At 36.9% G+C, this 19,551-nt stretch overlaps 1 long non-coding RNA gene across 1 annotated transcript in view; it reads left to right on the top strand.

The window, feature by feature from the left end:
* LOC138737215 (uncharacterized) overlaps positions 1-19,551 on the top strand; it is a 278,027-nt gene that overhangs the window by 89,145 nt on the left and 169,331 nt on the right. The window lies entirely within an intron of this gene.

The raw sequence follows: 19,551 nt of genomic DNA, 5'->3' as shown, positions 1-19,551 counted from the left end.
CAAAGTCTGTTGGCGTAATAGGCAAAAAGGTCCACGTTCCTTGTGTGCAGCAGGTATAAAATTTTGACAAACTTTTGCTTGCTTTGTCTGCTCATTTTTAATATACAACAGCATGAGCTCCCTGAAACAAATTAATCAATATTTTATTATGTCTTAGAATTCAAAAATGTAATAAAAGTAATGATTGAATTAAAGGAAGAAATACTGACTCTAAAAAAGCAATTAAACAAAAACACTAGCGCATTTTCTGACATTTTTTCTTGCAGAAAGTGCATCAAAACTGCACTAGCCTCCCTATTTTTTTCTGATTTTTGTGTCCCCCTCAGGCTGGCATCTAGGGTGAACCCCCCTCCCCCCCACCCATGCATCAATACGCTAGTGCACAAAGAAATATACAAATACAGGTCTCGCTCACTACTGAAATGAAAAAGTAAAGGGGTATGGATGGAGATATCATTGTTGAGATAATTTGGAATGGATGATAATAAGACCAGTCAAAAAAATATAGTTATAATGTTAAACAAAGATAACAACAGTTAAAATGAGAGAAAAAACAGAGAACCATCAGAAGGGCAAAAACAAATGTTATGAAAATAAAAAGAACAATGTGATTTTACTTGGAAATTACCACAATTGTGGAGGAGTCATGTGATGGAGTAGTCGCCGGTAGGGGAACTCCAGCCCTCTCCAGAAAAGTAAAAAAAAGAGAGAAAAAACAAAGTCACAAACATAAAAACCATAAAAAAGTGAAAGTGAAAGTGTGGAGAAAATGGCAGCGAAGAAAGAAAAACTAAAAACAACAGGAAGAAAAGAAGAAGGAAGGACGTCGGAGGAGGAAGGTGAAGGCCTGACCGGTACGAGGAGGCCCGCCGTGGAGAGAGAAGCCCGCTCCCTGAGGTCAGTGGAAATCCTGAACTCAGGACTACAAAAATGGCTCACGAAACCAAACAAAAGTGCGCAACCTCGCACATGCGCGATGCGCAAGACAAAAACACACCGACAGGAGGGGGGACCAGCTGAGGAGTTAATCTCCACAGCTGAAACAGACAACAACAACACAACAGCAAGACTCTCAACAGGAAAACATAGAAAATAATGAGAACAAGAAGGAAGAGAATAAAAATAGGAAATCGAAGAAACAACAGGTGACCAACTCAGAGGAAGAAGATCAACACCAAGACACTTTTAATAAAAATAAGAACAAAAATACCAAACAAAATAAAATAAACAACCCAACAAGAAAATCAGAAGAGACAGAGGTAAAGGACACAGATCCTGGAGTGGACTCAGAAGAAGAGGAGGGAGAACACAGAGAAATGGAAGATGAAGGGAAGGGCAAGTACATGGATATTTTTTTTAAAGAATATATGGAAACAGTAGAAGAATGGCCGTCACAAGAATTCAGTGAAATAAAAAGAACAAAAAGTACAGAAGAAAAAGTGAATAGATTAGAGATGATCATGACAGATATAGGAAAAAGAGTAGACAAGGTGGAAGAACGAGAAACAGCCATAGAAATGGAAGTAGAGGACTTAAAAAAGAAATTAGAAGAATCTAATAAAAAAGTTAAAGCGACACAAGAGCTGTTAGCTCAGAAGATAGATATAATGGAAAATTATAATAGAAGAAATAATATAAAGATAGTGGGCCTTAAGGAAGATGAAGAAGGCAAGAATATGAGAGAATTTATAAAAGATTGGATCCCCAAGGTCCTAGGAAGACCAGAATTACAGGAAGAAATGGAAATAGAAAGGGCACATAGAACATTAGCCCCTATACCACAACCACAACAAAAACCAAGATCCATTCTAGTAAAATTCCTAAGATAGATAACAAGAGAAAATATATTGGAGAAGGCAATGAAAAAAATAAGAGAAGACAAAAAATCACTGGAATACAAGGTTCAAAATTTTTTTTTTCTATCCAGATATAAGTTTTCAACTCCTGAAGAAGAGGAAGGAATTCAATGCAGCAAAAACGACCCTGTGGAAAAAAGGTTATAAATTTATGTTAAAATACCCAGCGGTACTTAAAATAGTTATTCCAGGGCAACAAAGCAAACTATTCTCGGATCTGCAAGAAGCACTAAAATTTGCAGAACAACTACAAAACAGACAGAGAGATGAAGAGATGTAACAAGAGCAAAAATGACAACAAACTATATATATATATTAAAAATAGGGTATAAGTAAGAACGAAGAAGGGAAAGAAAGGGAAGAAAGGAAGTAAAGAGGGAATTAAGAGAGTGACCTTTGTTATATATGAAGATTAAAATCTTTTCTGGGGGGATGGGTGGGGAAGAATTACAGTCACTGCAAAATCAGTTGACGCTTGCGAGCGGATTCACAAATCCAAATGGAGAGGGGAAATGTGGTTGCCTGACAAGGGACAAAGGGCAACTCAGAAAGGGGAGGGACTATTGGGGTTAAAGGAATTTTAGATATGAGAATAGTGGAAATATTTTATGTTTTAGAAATGTTGTCTTATAATGTGTTCAAAAAAAGAAAGCAGAAATGGATAAGAAGGGAAAGTGGTGATGAGGAAATGGAAAGGAAAGATAAACAAAGTATGAAATGACTATGTTGAACTATATGACTTTAAATATTAACAGAATACATAACCAAATCAAAAGGAAGAAACTGTTAAATTTACTGAAAAAAGAAAAAATTGATATAGCATTCGTACAAGAAACACATCTAACTGAAGTGGAACACAAGAAATTAAAGAGAGATTGGATAGGACATATAACAGCAGCATCATATAATTCAAAAGCCAGAGGAGTAGCTATATTAATCAATAAAAATGTACCAATCAAAATAGAAGAGGAAATAATAGATCCAGCAGGGAGATATGTAATGATAAAATGTCAGATATATTCAGAATTTTGGAATTTACTCAATATATATTCACCTAATGAAGAAGATCAAAAATTTATGCAAGATATCTTTTTGAAGATAGCAGATACGCAAGGGAACATACTAATAGGAGGGGATTTTAACATTAATTTGGACTCAAACATGGATAAAACTGAAAAAAAAAACTAACAGAAAGAACAAAGTAACCAAATTTATAATTAAATCGATGCAAGAAATGCAACTTGTGGATATATGGAGGAAACAACTCCCAAAGGAAAAGGAATATTCATATTATTCAGGTAGACATAAAACATACTCAAGGAGAGACCTATTCCTGTTATCAGCCCACATTCAAGGGAGAGTGAGGAAAACGGAATATAAAGCTAGACTATTATCGGACCACTCACCCCTGTTATTGGCAATAGAGTTAGAGGACATCCCACCAAGAATGTATAGATGGAGATTAAACTCCATGCTACTTAAAAGACAGGATTTTAGAGAATTCATTCAACGACAAATTAAAATGTACTTTGAAATAAATATGGACTCAGTGAAAGATAAGTTTATACTATGGGACGCAATGAAAACGTTCATCAGAGGGAAAATAATAAGTTATGTAACTAAGATGAAGAAGGACTATAATCGGGAAACACAACAGTTGGAAAGGGAAATAACAAATATAGAAAAAGAATTACCAATAAAGGAAGATACAACAAAAAGAAGAGAACTGGCAGATAAAAAATTAAAATATGAAACACTACAAACATATAAGGTGGAGAAGAACATAATGAAGACAAAACAGAAATGTTATGAGCTAAGAGAAAAAACGCACAAAATTCTAGCGTGGTAGCTTAAGACAGAACAAACTAAAAGAATGGTATCGGCATTAAGGAAAAAGGGCAAACAAATTACATATAATCCAACGGAGATCAATGAAAACTTCAGGGAATTCTACAAGCAACTATATCAAACTGAAAACGAAGGGAAAGAAGACAAAATAGATGAATTTCTAACTAAAATTGAACTACCGAAATTACAAACAGAGGAGCAAAATAAATTAATTAAACCATTTGAAATAGAAGAATTACAGGAGATATTAAAAACACTACCGAACATTAAAACACCAGGAGAGGATGGATTCCCAATAGAATTCTATAAAACATTTAAAGACTTATTAATCCCTCCCTTCCTGGAAGTAATCAACCAGATTGATAAAACACAAAGCATACCAGATTCATGCAAAACAGCAATAATTCCAGTAATACCAAAGACAAGGAAAGATCCACTTGCACCAGCGTCATATAGACCAATATCTCTACTTAACACAGATTATAAGATAATAGCTAAACTATTAGCAAACATATTGACCGACTATGTACCAAAAATAGTGAATCTAGACCAAACTGGATTTATTAAAAAAAGACGAATAACAGACAATATCTGTAAATTTATTAACTTAATTCATGCAGTGCAAAGAAATAAAACTTCAACAGTAGCGGTTGCTTTAGACGCAGAGAAGGCCTTTGACAGAGTAGAATGGAATTATTTATTCAAAGTACTACAAAAATTCAGCCTACCAGAGAAATATATTAATTGGATTAAAGCATTATATAAGGGACCAGTGACATTAAATGGATATATATCAAAACAATTTAACTAAAGCAGATCAACAAGGCAGGGATGTCCACTATCTCCCTCACTGTTCACATTAGCTATAGAACCACTAGCAGAACTGATAAGAACAGAAAATAAAATAAGAGGGATAAAAATAAAAGAGATGGAATATAAAATCAGTCTATTTGCAGATGACGTTACAATATACTTAACAGAACCAGAAATATCAATAAAAGAATTACATAGGAAATTGAAGGAATATGGAGAAGATCAACGCAAATAAAAGTGAAGCAATGTCGATGAATAATGCGGATTTCACAAAGTTTAAGAAAGAATCACCATTTAGATGGCAAACACAAGCAATGCGATACCTAGGTATACAACTAAATAAAAATCTCGGCCATCTATATAAACTCAATTACTATCCATTAATGAAAAAATTACAAGACAACTTAGAGCATTGGAAAGACTTACCACTAACACTGATAGGAAGGATAAACTGTATTAAAATGAACATTTTCCCAAGGATACAATACCTATTTCAGTCATTACCAATACACCTAACAGAGAAATTCTTCAAGGAGTTAAAGAAAATAATAAGGAAATTCTTATGGAAAGGGGGGAAACCGAGGATAGCACTAGATAAATTAACAGAATGGTACAAACAAGAGGCTTACAACTACCAAACTTTAAGAATTATTATAGAGCTGCACAATTAAGATACCTATCAGATTTTTATCAAACAAGGGAAAAACCAGATTGGACCAGATTAGAACTAGATAAAATAGGGGAGAAGTTACCTGAACATATACTATATAAATGGGATGAAAAATTGGTGCAACATAGGAATTCACCGGTATTGCATCATCTGCTCAACATTTGGAATAAGATTCATGTAGAAAGGAATAAAACAAATTACCAACTACCAAAATTAATATTGACGCAAAGTCAACTAATCCCTTTCACAATAGATAACCTTTACTTTAGAGAATGGGAGAGAAAAGTGATCAAAAGAATAGAAAATTGTTTTTGGGAAATAAATTATTATCCTTTGAACAAATGAAGGATAAATATAATATAACTCATGATACAATTTTTGCATACTACCAACTGAAAACCTACTTGAAGGACAAATTGGGAAACAGTCTGAGGTTACCAGAAGGAAGCAATTTTGAATATGTGATTACAGACACAATGATAATTAAAAATTTGTAACAAACATGTACATCATACTGCAAGAAAAGGAGAATGAGGAAACAACGGTAAACCTAAACAAAAATGGGAACAAGATCTAAACGTAAAGATAAAGAAGGAAACATGGGAGAAGCTATGCTCTGGAACTATGAGAAATACAGTAAACACGAGGTTACGCATGATACAATATAACTGGATACACAGGCTATACATCACACCTCAAAAGTTAAATAAATGGGTCCCAACAGTATCAGACAGATGTTTTCGCTGTAAAAAGGAAACAGGAACAACAATTCATGCAATTTGGACATGTGAGAAAGTGGAAAATTTTTGGGAAGATCTAAACCAGATATTAAATAAAATCACAAAAAGCAATATACCGAAAAACCCAGAGATCTTCCTCCTAAGTAATATAAGAAACAAAGAATTTGGACTCGATTTGGATGGAGCACAAAAAAGATTTGTTATGATAGCCCTAGCTGTAGCAAAAAAATGTATTATGTCAACCTGGAAATTAGAAGACAACTTGAGAATACAACAATGGTACATAGAAATGAATAAATGTATTCCATTAGAAAAAATAACATATAATTTAAGAAATAACATTACAATATTCGAACAAATATGGGAGCCATACATGAAATACAATAGAGAAATCCTACCATGGACTTCCACCACCTAAAATGACAGAAGGAGAAGATAACGAAAAGAACTGACTCAGTAAAATTTCTTGTTTATTTTTATTAAGTGACAACATTGTTTAACGGGTTTAATGTATCTAATAGATTGAACTTCAAATAAATGGGGAAGGGGTGAGGGAGGGGAGAGGGGAAAAGGGGGAGAAAATGACACTGTATATATTTAAGAAGAAAAATGTCTGTATGTATCTTGGTCAATATGGTTCATAGTGTGAAAAATTAAAAAAATTTAAAAAAAAGAAATTACCACAGTTGTGTGGCACTGAGAGTGTTGCCAAGTCACATCTTTCACCCCAACATATCGAGTTTATTTTTTCAAACCAACTTTTTAATTAGTTCCCAAAATATTCATATGCCCCACTAAAATATTCTTAAGACCACACTCCACCAAAATATTCCCATGCCCCACTGGTGGGGTGTACGCCTCTCCTTGACAATCCATGTACTAGAGCCTAGCAGGGAGAAGGCTATTCTGGATTTAGTGTTGCTTCATGGACTGGATTTGATAAGGGAACTTAAGGTAAAGAAGCCATTAGGAGATCGTGACCACAATATGATGTTTTAATCTACAATTTGAGAGGGAAAAAGAAAAATCAGGAGTGTCAATATTACAGTTGCACAAAGGAGACTGTGGAGCCATGAGGGACGAGCTGGCCAAAGTTGACTGGAAAAATACCCAAGCAGGGATGACAGATATTTCTGGGAATAATACAGAAGGTGCAGGATCAGTTCATTCCAATTCTATCAATTAGAAGAAAGATTCAAAGGGGAGTAAGGGACAACTGTGGCTGACAAGGGAAGTCAAGGATAGTATAAAAGTAAAAGGGAAGAAGTTTAACATAGCAAAGATGAGCAGGAAGCTAGAGAATTGGGAAACTTATAAAGCGCAACAGAAGATAACGAGGTATGAAGGGAAACTAGTCAAGAATATAAAGGAGAATAGTAAATGCTTCTTTCGGGATGTGAAGAGGAAAAAATTAGTTAGGATCAATGTCGGGCCCTTAAAGACAGAAACAGGTGAAATTATTATGGGGAACAAGGAAATGGCAGACAAGTTCAATAGGTATTTTGGATCTGTCTTAACTAGGGAAAACTCTATAGTGCTATCAATTAGACCCGATAGGCCAGAAGTTGAGATAAATAGGCTTTAATCACCATAAACTTACTATCATAGCTTACATGAGGTTGGCCTGATTCCAAGACAGTACTGAGGGAGGGGGATTGGACGATACTGCCTTTAATAGGGATCCTGGAGGGGGAGGAATTACAGTATTGGGGGAGGGCCAACCAGTACAATGACTGCAATACAGTGTTCCACCACATTCACCCCTTCTTTTTAAACAAAGTCTGGTGGGGTGAAGTGTCAGAGTCCATTCAGAGTCTTTTTACAGGTTCAGCCTGTCCAGTGGTTTTGTCCGTTGAACTGACCATCGCAATGCTAGCTGTGGTGTTGCTGTAGGCTCCTGGACAGTGCTCTGTGTGATGGGCTGCAATTTGGATGGCTGAATAGAATCAGTTGGGGCTGGTTTGAGGGTGGTGGGTGATGTGGTTTGTGGTTGGGGCAGTGCAGCTGGTGCTGATGGTGGGGTCGGATCTTTGGCCGTGTCTCTGCTAGTTGTGGGGAAGGGGAGGGATGCTCGTCGATTGACCGTGATTGTTTAAGCAAATGCCTCAGTTGTGGGGGCCCCTGCATAAGCCAGGCCCCAGACAGAGACAGTGTCTCTCTGTCCATCCTGGTACTACATGTAGACATACTGTGGATTCACATAGAGGAGGTGGACCTTTTTGACCAGGGGGTGTTTGCTTGTGGATTCTGATGTTTCTCCGGAATACTACAGGTCCTGGGGTCATCAGCCAGACAAGAACCATTGTTCCTAAAGCTGACCTCCTGGGGAAGGAGAATAATCTTTCATGCAGGGTCAGATTTGTCGCATTACAGAAGAAGGGCCTGGTGGCATGGAGTGCCTCTGGTAGGACCTCCTGCCACTGGGTGACAGGCAGCATTTTTGACGAGTGCCAGGCAGACTGCTCTCCAAATGGTACCGTCCTCCCTTTCCACCTGCCCATTCCATTGGGGGTTATAGCTGGTGGTACTACTTGTGGCTATACCTTTGGCCAGCAAGTATTGGTGCAACTCTTCGCTCATAAATGAGGACCCCGGTCACTGTGAATGTAACTCGTGTATCCGAAGATTGTGAAGAGATTGTGCAGGGACTTAATGAGAGTGGCCATAGTCATATCTGGGTATTCATCAACAGTGTTGAGAAAATGTATGTTCCGGTTTGTGGAAGGGAGCGGGCCCTTGAAGTCCATACTTAGACTTTCAAAGGGGCAGGTGGCCTTGAGAAGGTGAGCTTTCTCTGGCGGTAGAAGTGCGGCTTGCACTCCACACAGACCAGACAGCTGCGGGTCAGCTCTCTGATGTCCTCAACCGAGTACGGGAGGTTGCAGGCTCTCACAAAGTGATAGAGCCCCGGGGTGCCAGAGGCTGTTGTATAGGGCTTGGAGGCAATCTGTTTGTGTGTTTGCACAGGTACCTTAGGACAGGGCATTGGGAGGCTCATTGAGTTTCTCATAGTAGTAGGTGGACACCTCAATTATCCAACTCAGGATCTTGTCATTCTCCAGCTGTTTTTTTTTGTTGGAAACTTTTGAACTGCAGAAACCAGTGATCAACCAAGAACAACCATCACAGGAAAACGAGATTTTACCTGCTGCACCACAGGAACGTATATGAACTTCACAAATAGTTTGCAAACCAGTAAAGCCCTTACAAGTGGACCCAAGTCTACACTCATATGAGTAGCAACTCAAAGGGGGAGGTGCTAGGGAGTCCTAATCAGAGTGACCCACAGTCACCAGGAGTGGGTGTTGCCATGGGAGCCATCCATTAACTAAAGGACTCACGGGATTGACTTGCAGTCACAAGCTTGTGTAAATACTATAAATAGTTTACGTCATTTTGTGTAAATAGTCTATGTCTTGAGAATTGAAGAAAAGAGCACGGTATTTTGGGAAACTTCCGTGTCTGTCGTTTCATTACTCTGGGTAACCAAGAGCGGGAGTTCGGTTCCTCATTTAACATTTCTGGCCACAGTTACAACAGTTGGCATTGGAAGTCAAGCCCAAGTATGACCAGTGCACAGAGTTGTGGAATCATGAGCAATTAAAAACTCTTGTACTTGGTGCCACCCACAGTTAGTGTTACTTTGCAGCTCCCCTGGATTTTGGTCGAACGGGACTTGGAGGCCGACAAGATTTTACACTTCACTGAGGTCACTGTGAGGGAGCAGTGCTGTGCAGTACCTGGGTGTATGACGCTTTCGATGCTTCCCATATCAAACAAGCAGATTGTAATGCAGCAAGGCTCGGTGCTGGGACCACAGCTATTTACAATATACATTAATAATTTAGAGGAAGGGATTAAAAGTAACATTAGCAAATTGGAAGATGACATAAAGCTGGGTGGCAGTGTGAAATGTGAGGAGGATGTTATGAGAATGCAGAGTCACTTCGACAGGTTGAATGAGTGGGCAAATAAATGGCAGATGCAGTTTAATGTGGATAAATGTGAGGTTATCTACTTTTGTGGCAAAAACAGGAAGGCAGGTTACTACCTGAATGGTGTTGTTAGGAAATGGGGAAGTACAACAAGATCTAGGTGTCCTTGTTCATCAGTCACTGAAAGTAAGTGTGCAGATACAGCAGGCAGTGAAGAAAGCTAATGGCATGTTGGCCTTCATAACAAAGAGGACCTTCTGCAGTTGTACAGGGCCATGGTGAGACCACAGCTAGAGTATTGTATGCAGTTTTGATCTCCAAGTTTGAGGAAGGACATTCTTGCTATTGAGGAAATGCAGCGTAGGTTCACGAGGTTAATTCCTGGGATGGCAGGACTGTCATATGTTGAAAGATTGGAGTGACTGGGCTTATATACACTGGAATTTAGAAATTTGTTTTGTTATTTTACAGGACTGCTTACACAAAATTTTGGGAGAGGAGGGAGGAAGAAAGTAAGCCAAGAAAAGAATGCAAATTATCTGCAGAATATAGGCAGGCAGCAAGGGAGCAGATGGAACATGATTTGGGAAAAAATGGTGGGAAGGATAGATTTTAAAAATGTAAATGATAAGAACCTCGTACATGGAATTGTGTGGTGAATTGGTAAGATGCAAAGTAAACAGGGAGGAAATAACAAAAAAACCATTGCAATACAATATTGTCATTGTTGAAAGCACAAGTGACTGCAAATACTGGAATCTGGAGCAAGAGAACAAACTGCTGGAACAACTGAATGGGTCAGGCAATGTGTGTGGAGGAATAGTGACAGTTGATGTTTCAGGTCAAAACTCTGCATCAGAGTTTGAAGGAAAGATTGTCAGTATAAAGAGAAGATAGGGTGGGGCAAGATTCAAGATTCTGTTTATTGTCATGTACACAAAAGCCACACAAAGAGGTGCTCTCAAGACAAGACAAGGACAAGAGACATTGAGTTTCCATAGATCTTGCTTCCTCCTCTAAGTGGTGAAGTATCAGCACCCAAGGCCCATCCTGAACACCGCTTGCCATTGGTACCCTCACAAGTTCCAGTCCCCATTCCTGCTTCCCAGAATCTGGTAGCCATCAGCCCATGGCCTGCTCTGAGGCCTCTGCCAGTGACTCCTGCGCTGGTGCACTGGTGTGGATTTCCTCTCTGTAGGGATCTCTCCCATGCTTCTTCCTCTCAGCAGGAGGCTGTTCTCCCACCCTGGTGCCCTGCGCCAATCCACTGCTTCTCCAGAGCCGACAACCTTTGAGGTCTAGGGTGCTGAATGTGGGCAATGGACCACTGAAGATTATTGAATGAAAGACTGCCGCTGACCCTATTCTACACACAATTTAAATACGTATGGGGCCATCAGGTGGGACAGGTAGGCAATAGGACCCTGCGGAGAATAATCTCTGCTTACCCAGTCTTCCCAGGTGTGCACCAGTGGAACGCTGCCATTACATCACCTACAGCAACACCACCATCTTGATTACTTTTGATATATTTTATTTAGATTCACAAGATTGAGACGGGAGCTGATGGATAACAGGTGGAACAAGGTGAAGTATGGGATGATAGGTAGAGTTATGAGCCTCTATCTTTGGCATGACCTTCAACATTGACTCTCTTTGCCTCCACAGATGCTGCTTATCCCACTGAGCTTCTCCATCTGTGTTTTTTGGCATTATTAAGATTGGGCCAGACGACAGAAGTAAGGAAGTCTCAATGAGATTTTTCAGGGCTTGGGGATACCATGATTCGAGTACATTGTTTCAGGTCCTCAAGGAGCAAATAATTTCCAAGAGTCAGTGTAGTGTTTCTTCAGAAGATTTATTACTAAAATGAAGATTTAGCAAGAACACAGTTTGGTAATTCTCGCAGCTGTATGTTTCACATATTGCATAAGTTGCCGAAAGATTTTTGGAGCCTCTGTGGACATTAACACTGGACTCCTCACACCCTTACTCAATCTCTAACCTGTGATTAGTGCTAGAAACGATCATTACGAGTCTTGGAGATAGCATCTCTAAACATTCCAGCAAGATTGTACAACTACAAGTTAATTGGAGAGAAGATTCAGAAAACAGAAGAAAATGGAAATGGCTACACAGCATTAAAATCTGTAATAGGGGACTGTCATTAAATCGAGATTATATTCACTCATAGAATAATTTGCAGGGTTTTTTTTTGTTCTGTTTAACAAATTACTCTGAGGAACGTTCACTTGATGTCCACTGGCAACTCTTTTCCAATGAGCACGTAGTTGTTCATGTTGTTTGAGGTCTTCTTCCATAGACTCAGGAGCACCCTCACCAACATCATCCAGTGGCTTATCTTTATTGCAGTTAGGTCCTCCAGTGTGATGGGAAATATAGTACTTCTACAAAATAAAAAGCACTGATGGATTATTATATATTTGCAGGCAATTTGGGTTGACAGGAAGAAATTAACCTCTGAATTCAGTTTGCCCTGGGAACACTCAGACCCCACCCTACAACAAACTTTTAAGCCACTGTTATGTTAGAAAGAAATTTTTATTGTGTTAAAAAAAAATACACATCTAAAATTATTCAAAATTACTATCATCAGCTGAGGCAAAGAATTTGCCAAGCACGTCCAGAGTCTCACTGTTTACACTCTCATCGAGATCTTTCGGTAGTTTCTGAGCAATTTTTGTTTTTTGACATTTTACCAGTTTTTTCCCATTCGTGAAACAGCTGCATCAGCCTACTGTACCTTTAAAGTCTCTACTGTGTTCTGGGTTTAACCTTGCCCACTTCAGTGCATATGCTCTGATTTTATTTCTTGTGACTATTGTTACGAACCCAAAGGACCCCAAAATTCAGCAGCAATAGATAGTCACCACGACAAGCAGTTAATTAAACAAAAGTTGTTTTTAAATTATCTTTAAACATGAAAACAGAATCAAACTTTAACTTATCACTTTTAACTTAACTAACCCAACTTAATCCCTTCTAGTTCTAAGTGCACATGTATGTAACGTGTGTGTAAATTGAAGAAAGGTTCTTTGGTTCACAGTTCAATCTCACCTCATTCCTCCATGTTCACTGGTTGGAAACAATTCTTATACTGTGCACAGAATTTAACATGTACAAAGTTCACCAGGCTTTGGTGCTCGAAAAGTAAATGGTTACTGCTCAGGTAGGTTCTTGTAGGTTTGCAGAGAGAGATTTGTTGTTTCTGGATTTCCACAACTGAGGTACCATCATTAGTCACCTCAATGTCTTGCTGATGATACCTGCCCCATCAGGGTTCTCCAGATGATAACCTCTTTCTTTCAGGCTAGCACAGAGTTCCTTTCTGTTCCTCTTATTCCAAGAGAAACATCAGACAGATAGCACTTCCAGCCATCCACCACTCTGGAGCTTCTGTTTCAGTTCCAAAATGCTTCTCCTGGCTTGTTACAGTTTTCTGTGTCACACACAGTCAAAGACCTCCTTCTGTCTCTCTCCCTGTCTGATATTTAAACTCCCAGTAGCATGTCCTTCTATCTCTCCTTCACTTTCAAAATCACCCAACTTTCTCCAGCAAACAACAGGAGTTAGTCTTCTGCTCCCATCTGTTGTTTTAGGTAAACAAACCTCTCAATGACCTCTGAGTGAGCACTTTGCAGAGAGGCCTTGCAAAAAGGTCCAAAACAGACAACCTGGCTCTTCCAAGACAATAGTCTATTCATTTCATGACATCATTTAAATTAGCACCTGCTTGTGAAATGTGCATAGCATTCTCCATTGTGTTACTACCCAAAGGACCCCAAAACCCAGCAGCAGGACATTCACCAAGACAAGTAGCTACTTAAACAAAAGTTGTTTTTAAATTATCTTTAAATGATAAAACAGAATCAAACTTTAATTTATCACTATTAACTTAACTAACCCAACTTAACCCCTTCTAGTTCTAAGCGCATGTGTATGTAACGTGTGTGTATGTAACGTGTGTGTAAATTGAGGAAATGTTCTTAGGTTCACAGTTCAGTCTCACTTCTCATTCTTCCAAGTTCACTGGTTGCAGGCAATTCTTATGATAAAACCATGAAATTCAGACTGAAATTTGGGACCCGTCTTATTTTTTTTTTCAATTTTTTATTTTTCACACCATAAATCACATTAACCATGATACACACTTTTTCCTTTTCACACATATACAGTGCCATTTTCTCCCCCCCACCCTCCCAACTCCCATCCCACCCTCCCTACCTCCCCCCTCCTGTCCATTTAAGGTACAAAATCTAGGATACATTAAACCAGTCAGACAATGTTGTCATTCAATAAAAATACACCAGAAATTCCACTGAGTCCATTCTTTTCATTTCCTTTTCCTTCCGTTAACTTAGGTAGTGATTGTCCCCGGTAGGTTTTTGCTATTGTGTTTCAAGTAAGGCTCCCATATTTGTTCGAATATTTCAATATTATTTCTTAAACTATATGTTATTTTTTCTAATGGAATATATTTATTCATTTCTATATACCATTGTTGTATTTTCAAATTATCTTCCAATTTCCAGGTTGACATAATACATTTTTTTGCTACGGCTAGAGCTATCTTAACAAATCTTTTTTGTGCATCCTCCAAATCAATTCCAAATTCTTTGATTTTTATGTTACTTAGGAGGAAGATCTCTGGATTCTTTGGTATATTGTTTTCTGTTATTTTATTTAATATCTGATTTAGATCTTCCCAAAATTTTTCTACTTTCTCACATGTCCAGATTGCATGAATTGTTGTTCCCATTTCTTTTTTACATCAAAAACATCTATCAGATACTGTTGAGTACCATTTATTTAACTTTTGAGGTGTAATGTATAGCCAGTGTATCCAGTTATATTGTATCATACGTATTTATTGTATTTCTCATCGTTCCAGAGCATAAGTTCTCCCATGTTTCCTTTTTTATCTTTATATTTAAATCTTGTTCCCATTTTTGTTTAGTTTTACCATTTGTTTCCTCATTCTCCTTTTGTTGCAGTTTAATATACATATTTGTTATAAATCTTTTGATTATCATTGTATCTGTAATCACATATTCAAAGTTACTTCCCTCTGGCAAACTCAAACTGCTTCCTAATTTATCCTTCAAGTAGGATCTCAATTGGTAATATGCCAGCGCTGTATCTTGAGTTATATTGTATTTATCTTTCATTTGTTCAAAGGATAATAATATATTTCCTGAAAAACAATTTTCTATTCTTTTAATCCCTTTTTTCTCCCATTCTCTAAAGGAAAGGTTATCTATTGTAAAAGGGAGTAACTTGTTTTGCGTCAATATTGGTTTTGGTAATTGATAATTTGTTTTATTTCTTTCTACATGAATCTTATTCCAAATATTGAGTAGATGATGTAATACTGGAGAACTTCTATGTTGTACCAATTTTTCATCCCATTTATATAATATGTGTTCAGGTATCTTTTCCCCTATTTTATCTAATTCTAATCTCGTCCAATCTGGCTTTTCCCTTGTTTGATAAAAATCTGATAGGTATCTTAATTGTGCGGCTCTATAATAATTTTTAAAGTTTGGCAGTTGTAAGCCTCCTTGTTTATACCATTCTGTTAATTTATCTAATGCTATCCTCGGTTTCCCCCCTTTCCATAAAAATTTCCTTATTATTTTCTTTAACTCCTTGAAGAATTTCTCTGTCAGTTGTATTGGCAATGCCTGAACTAGGTATAATATCCATGGAAAAATGTTCATTTTAATACAGTTTATCCTTCCTATTAGTGTTAGTGGTAAATCTTTCCAATGCTCTAAATTGTCCTGTAATTTTTTCATTAGTGGATAATAATTGAGTTTATATAGTTGGCCGAGATTTTTATTTATTTGTACACCTAGGTATTTTATTGCTTGCATTTGCCATCTAAATGGCGATTCCTTCTTAAATTTTGAGAAATCCGCATTATTCATAGGCATTGCTTCACTTTTATTTACGTTGATCTTGTAACCCGACACTTCTCCATATTCCTTCAATTTCTTATATAATTCTTTTATTGATAGTTCTGGTTCTGTTAAGTATACTATAACATCATCTGCAAATAAACTGATTTTATATTCCTATTTTTGTCCCTTTTATATTATTTTCTGTTCTTATCAATTCTGCTATTGGTTCCATAGCTAACGCAAACAATAAAGGTGATAGTGGGCATCCCTGCCGTGTTGACCTGCTTAAGTTAAATTGCTTTGATACATGTCCATTTACTGTCACTTTCGCTAATGGTCCCTTATATAATGCTTTAATCCAATTAATATACTTCTCCGTTAAACTGAATTTTTGCAATACTTTGAACAAATAATTCCATTCTACTCTGTCAAAGGCCTTCTCTGCGTCTAAAGCAACTGCTACTGTTGGCACTTTATTCCCTTCTACTGCATGAATTAAGTTAATAAATTTACAAATATTGTCTGTTGTGCGTCTTTTTTTGATAAATGCAGTTTGGTCTAGATTTACCATTTTCGGTACATACTCTGCTAATCTGTTTGCTAATAGTTTAGCTATTATTTTATAATCTGTGTTAAGTAGAGATATTGGTCTATATGACGCTGGTGTGAGTGGATCTTTCCCTGTCTTTGGTATTACTGTAATTATTGCTGTTTTGCATGAATCTGGTAAGCTTTGTGTTTTATCAATCTGGTTGATTACTTCCAGGAGGGGCGGAATTAATAAGTCTTTAAATGTTTTATAGAATTCTATTGGGAATCCATCCCCTCCTGGTGTCTTATTATTTGGTAATTTTTTTATTATCTCTTGTATTTCTACTATTCCAAATGGCTCTGTTAATTTATTTTGTTCCTCTATTTGTAGTTTTGGTAGTTCAATTTTAGTTAGAAATTCATCTATTTTGCCTTCTTTCCCTTCGTTTTCAGTTCAGTATAATTGTTCATAGAATTCTCTAAAGTTTTCCTTAATTTCTTTTGGATTATATGTGATTTGTTTGTCTTTTTTCCTTGATGCCAATACCATTTTCTTAGCTTGTTCTGTCTTAAGCTGCCATGCTAGGATTTTGTGCATTTTTTCACCTAGTTCATAATATTTCTGTTTTGTCTTCATTATATTCTTCTCCACCTTATATGTTTGTAGTGTTTCATATTTTATTTTTTATCCGCCAATTCTCTTCTTTTAGTTGTATCTTCCTTCATTGCTAATTCTTTTTCTATATTTACTATTTCCCTTTCCAACTGCTCTGTTTCCTGATTATAGTCCTTTTTCATCTTGGTTACATAACTTATTAATTGCCCTCTAATGAATGCTTTCATTGTATCCCATAGTATAAACTTATCTTTCACTGATTTCGTATTTATTTCAAAATACATTTTAATTTGTCTTTCAATAAATTCTCTAAAATCCTGCCTTTTAAGTAACATGGGGTTTAATCTCCATCTATACATTCTTGGAGGGATGTCCTCTAACTTTTTTGAAAATATTAAGGGTGAATGGTCCGATAGTATTCTAGCTTTATATTCTGTTTTTCTTACTCTATCTTGCATACGAGCAAAATAGGTCTATTCTTGAGTATGTTTTATGTCTAGCCGAGTAATATGAATATTCCTTTTCCTTTGGGTGTTGTTTCCTCCATATATCCAAAAGTTGGATTCCTTCCATCGATTTAATTTTAAATTTGGTTACTTTGTTCTTTCTGTTAATTTTTTTCCCAGTTTTGTCCATATTTGAATCCAAATTCAGGTTGAAATCCCCTCCTATTAATATGTTCCCTTGCGTATCTGCTATCTTCAAAAAGATATCTTGCATAAATTTTGATCTTCTTCGTTAGGTGAATATACATTGAGTAGATTCCAAAACTCCGAATATATCTGACATTTTATCATTACATATCTCCCTGCTGGATCTATTATTTCCTCTTCTATTTTAAATGACACATTTTTACTAATTAATATAGCTACTCCTCTTGCTTTTGAATTATACGATGCTGCTTTTACTTGTCCTACCCAATCTCTCTTTAATTTCTTGTGCTCCAATTCAGTTAAATGTGTTTCTTGGACAAATGCTATATCAATTTTTTCTTTTTTCAGTAAATTTAGCAGTTTCTTCCTTTTAATTTGGTTATGTATTCCATTAATATTTAAAGTCATATTAGTTCAACGTAGCCATTTTATACTTTGTTTATCTTCCCTTTCCGTTTCTCCATCATTACCTTTCCTTCTTATCCATTTCTGTTTTTTTGTTTTGAACCCTTTATAAGACAACATTCCTAAAACATCAAACATTTTCCTTATTCTCCTATTTAAAACTTCTTTAGCCCCAATCTCCCCTTCCCCTCCTGAGTTGTCCTTTATCCCTTGTCGGACAACCACATCTCCCCTCTCCATTTGGATCTGCGAATTCACTCGCAAGCGTCAGCTGATTTTGCAGTGACCGTAACTCCTCCCCACCCAGCCCCCCCAGAAAAGATTTCACTTTTCATATGTAACAAAGGTCACTCTTTTAATTCCCTCCTTTTCCCTCTATTCCATTTCCTTCCCTTATTAATTCTTGTCTATACTCTCTATATTTTCCTCTAAATACGGATACATTCATGTATGCACACTATACATATACACACATATACCTCTTTACCCACATACATATAAATCGTGGTCATTTTTACTCTTATTGCATGTCTTCATCTCTCTGTTTGTTTTGTAGTTGTTCTGCAAATTTCCTTGCTTCCTCTGGATCCGAGAATACTTTTTTTCCATAAGATCGTTTTCGCTGTATTGAACTCCTTCCTCTTCTTCAGGAGTTCAAAACTTATGTGTCTTTTTAGTTCGCAGTCTTTTGTACTCTCGTTACACGTCTTCATCTCTCAGTCTATTTTGTAATTGTTCTGCAAATTTTCGTGCTTCCTCTGGATCCGAGAATAGTCTGTTTTTCTGTCCTGGAATAAATATTTTCAATACCGCTGGATGCTTTAGTATAAATTTATACCCTTTCTTCCATAAAATCGCTTTTGCTGTATTGAACTCCTTTCTCTTCTTCAGGAGTTCAAAACTTATATCTGGATAAATGAAGATTTTTCGCCCTTTGTACTCCAGTGGCTTGTTGTCCTCTCTTACTTTTTCCATTGTTTTCTCCAGTACCTTTTCTCTTGTAGTATATCTTAGGAATTTTACTAAAATAGATCTTGACTTTTGTTGTGGTTGTGGTTTAAAGGCCAATGCTCTATGTGCCCTTTCTATTTCCATTTCTTGCTGTAGTTCTGGACATCCTAGGATCCTGGGGATCCAATCTTTTATAAACTCTCTCATATTCTTGCCTTCTTCATCTTCCTTAAGGCCCACTATCTTTATGTTATTTCTTCTGTTATAATTTTCCATTATATCTATTTTCTGAGCTAACAGCTCTTGTGTCTCTAACTTTTTTATTAGATTCCTCTAATTTCTTTTTTAAGTCCTCTACCTCCATTTCTGCTGCTACTGCCCCTCTTCCATCTTGTCCATTTTCTTTCCCATTTCTGTTAAGGTCATATCTATTTTATTCATTTTCTCTTCTGTATTGTTTATTCTTCTTAAATCATTAAATTCTTGCGCTTGCCATTCTTTAAATGATTCCATGTATTCTTTAATAAGAGAAAGTATATCCTTTGTCTTGCCTTTCCCTTCTTCTTCTATTTCACTGTACTCTTCCTCTTCCTCTTCTTCTTCCTCTGG

This window comes from Narcine bancroftii, chromosome 6 (assembly GCF_036971445.1).
Source record: "Narcine bancroftii isolate sNarBan1 chromosome 6, sNarBan1.hap1, whole genome shotgun sequence".
In the NCBI taxonomy this organism is placed as follows: Eukaryota; Metazoa; Chordata; class Chondrichthyes; order Torpediniformes; family Narcinidae; genus Narcine; species Narcine bancroftii.
Note: the sequence above shows the minus strand (reverse complement) of the source record. Positions and strands in the feature narration are given on the sequence as shown.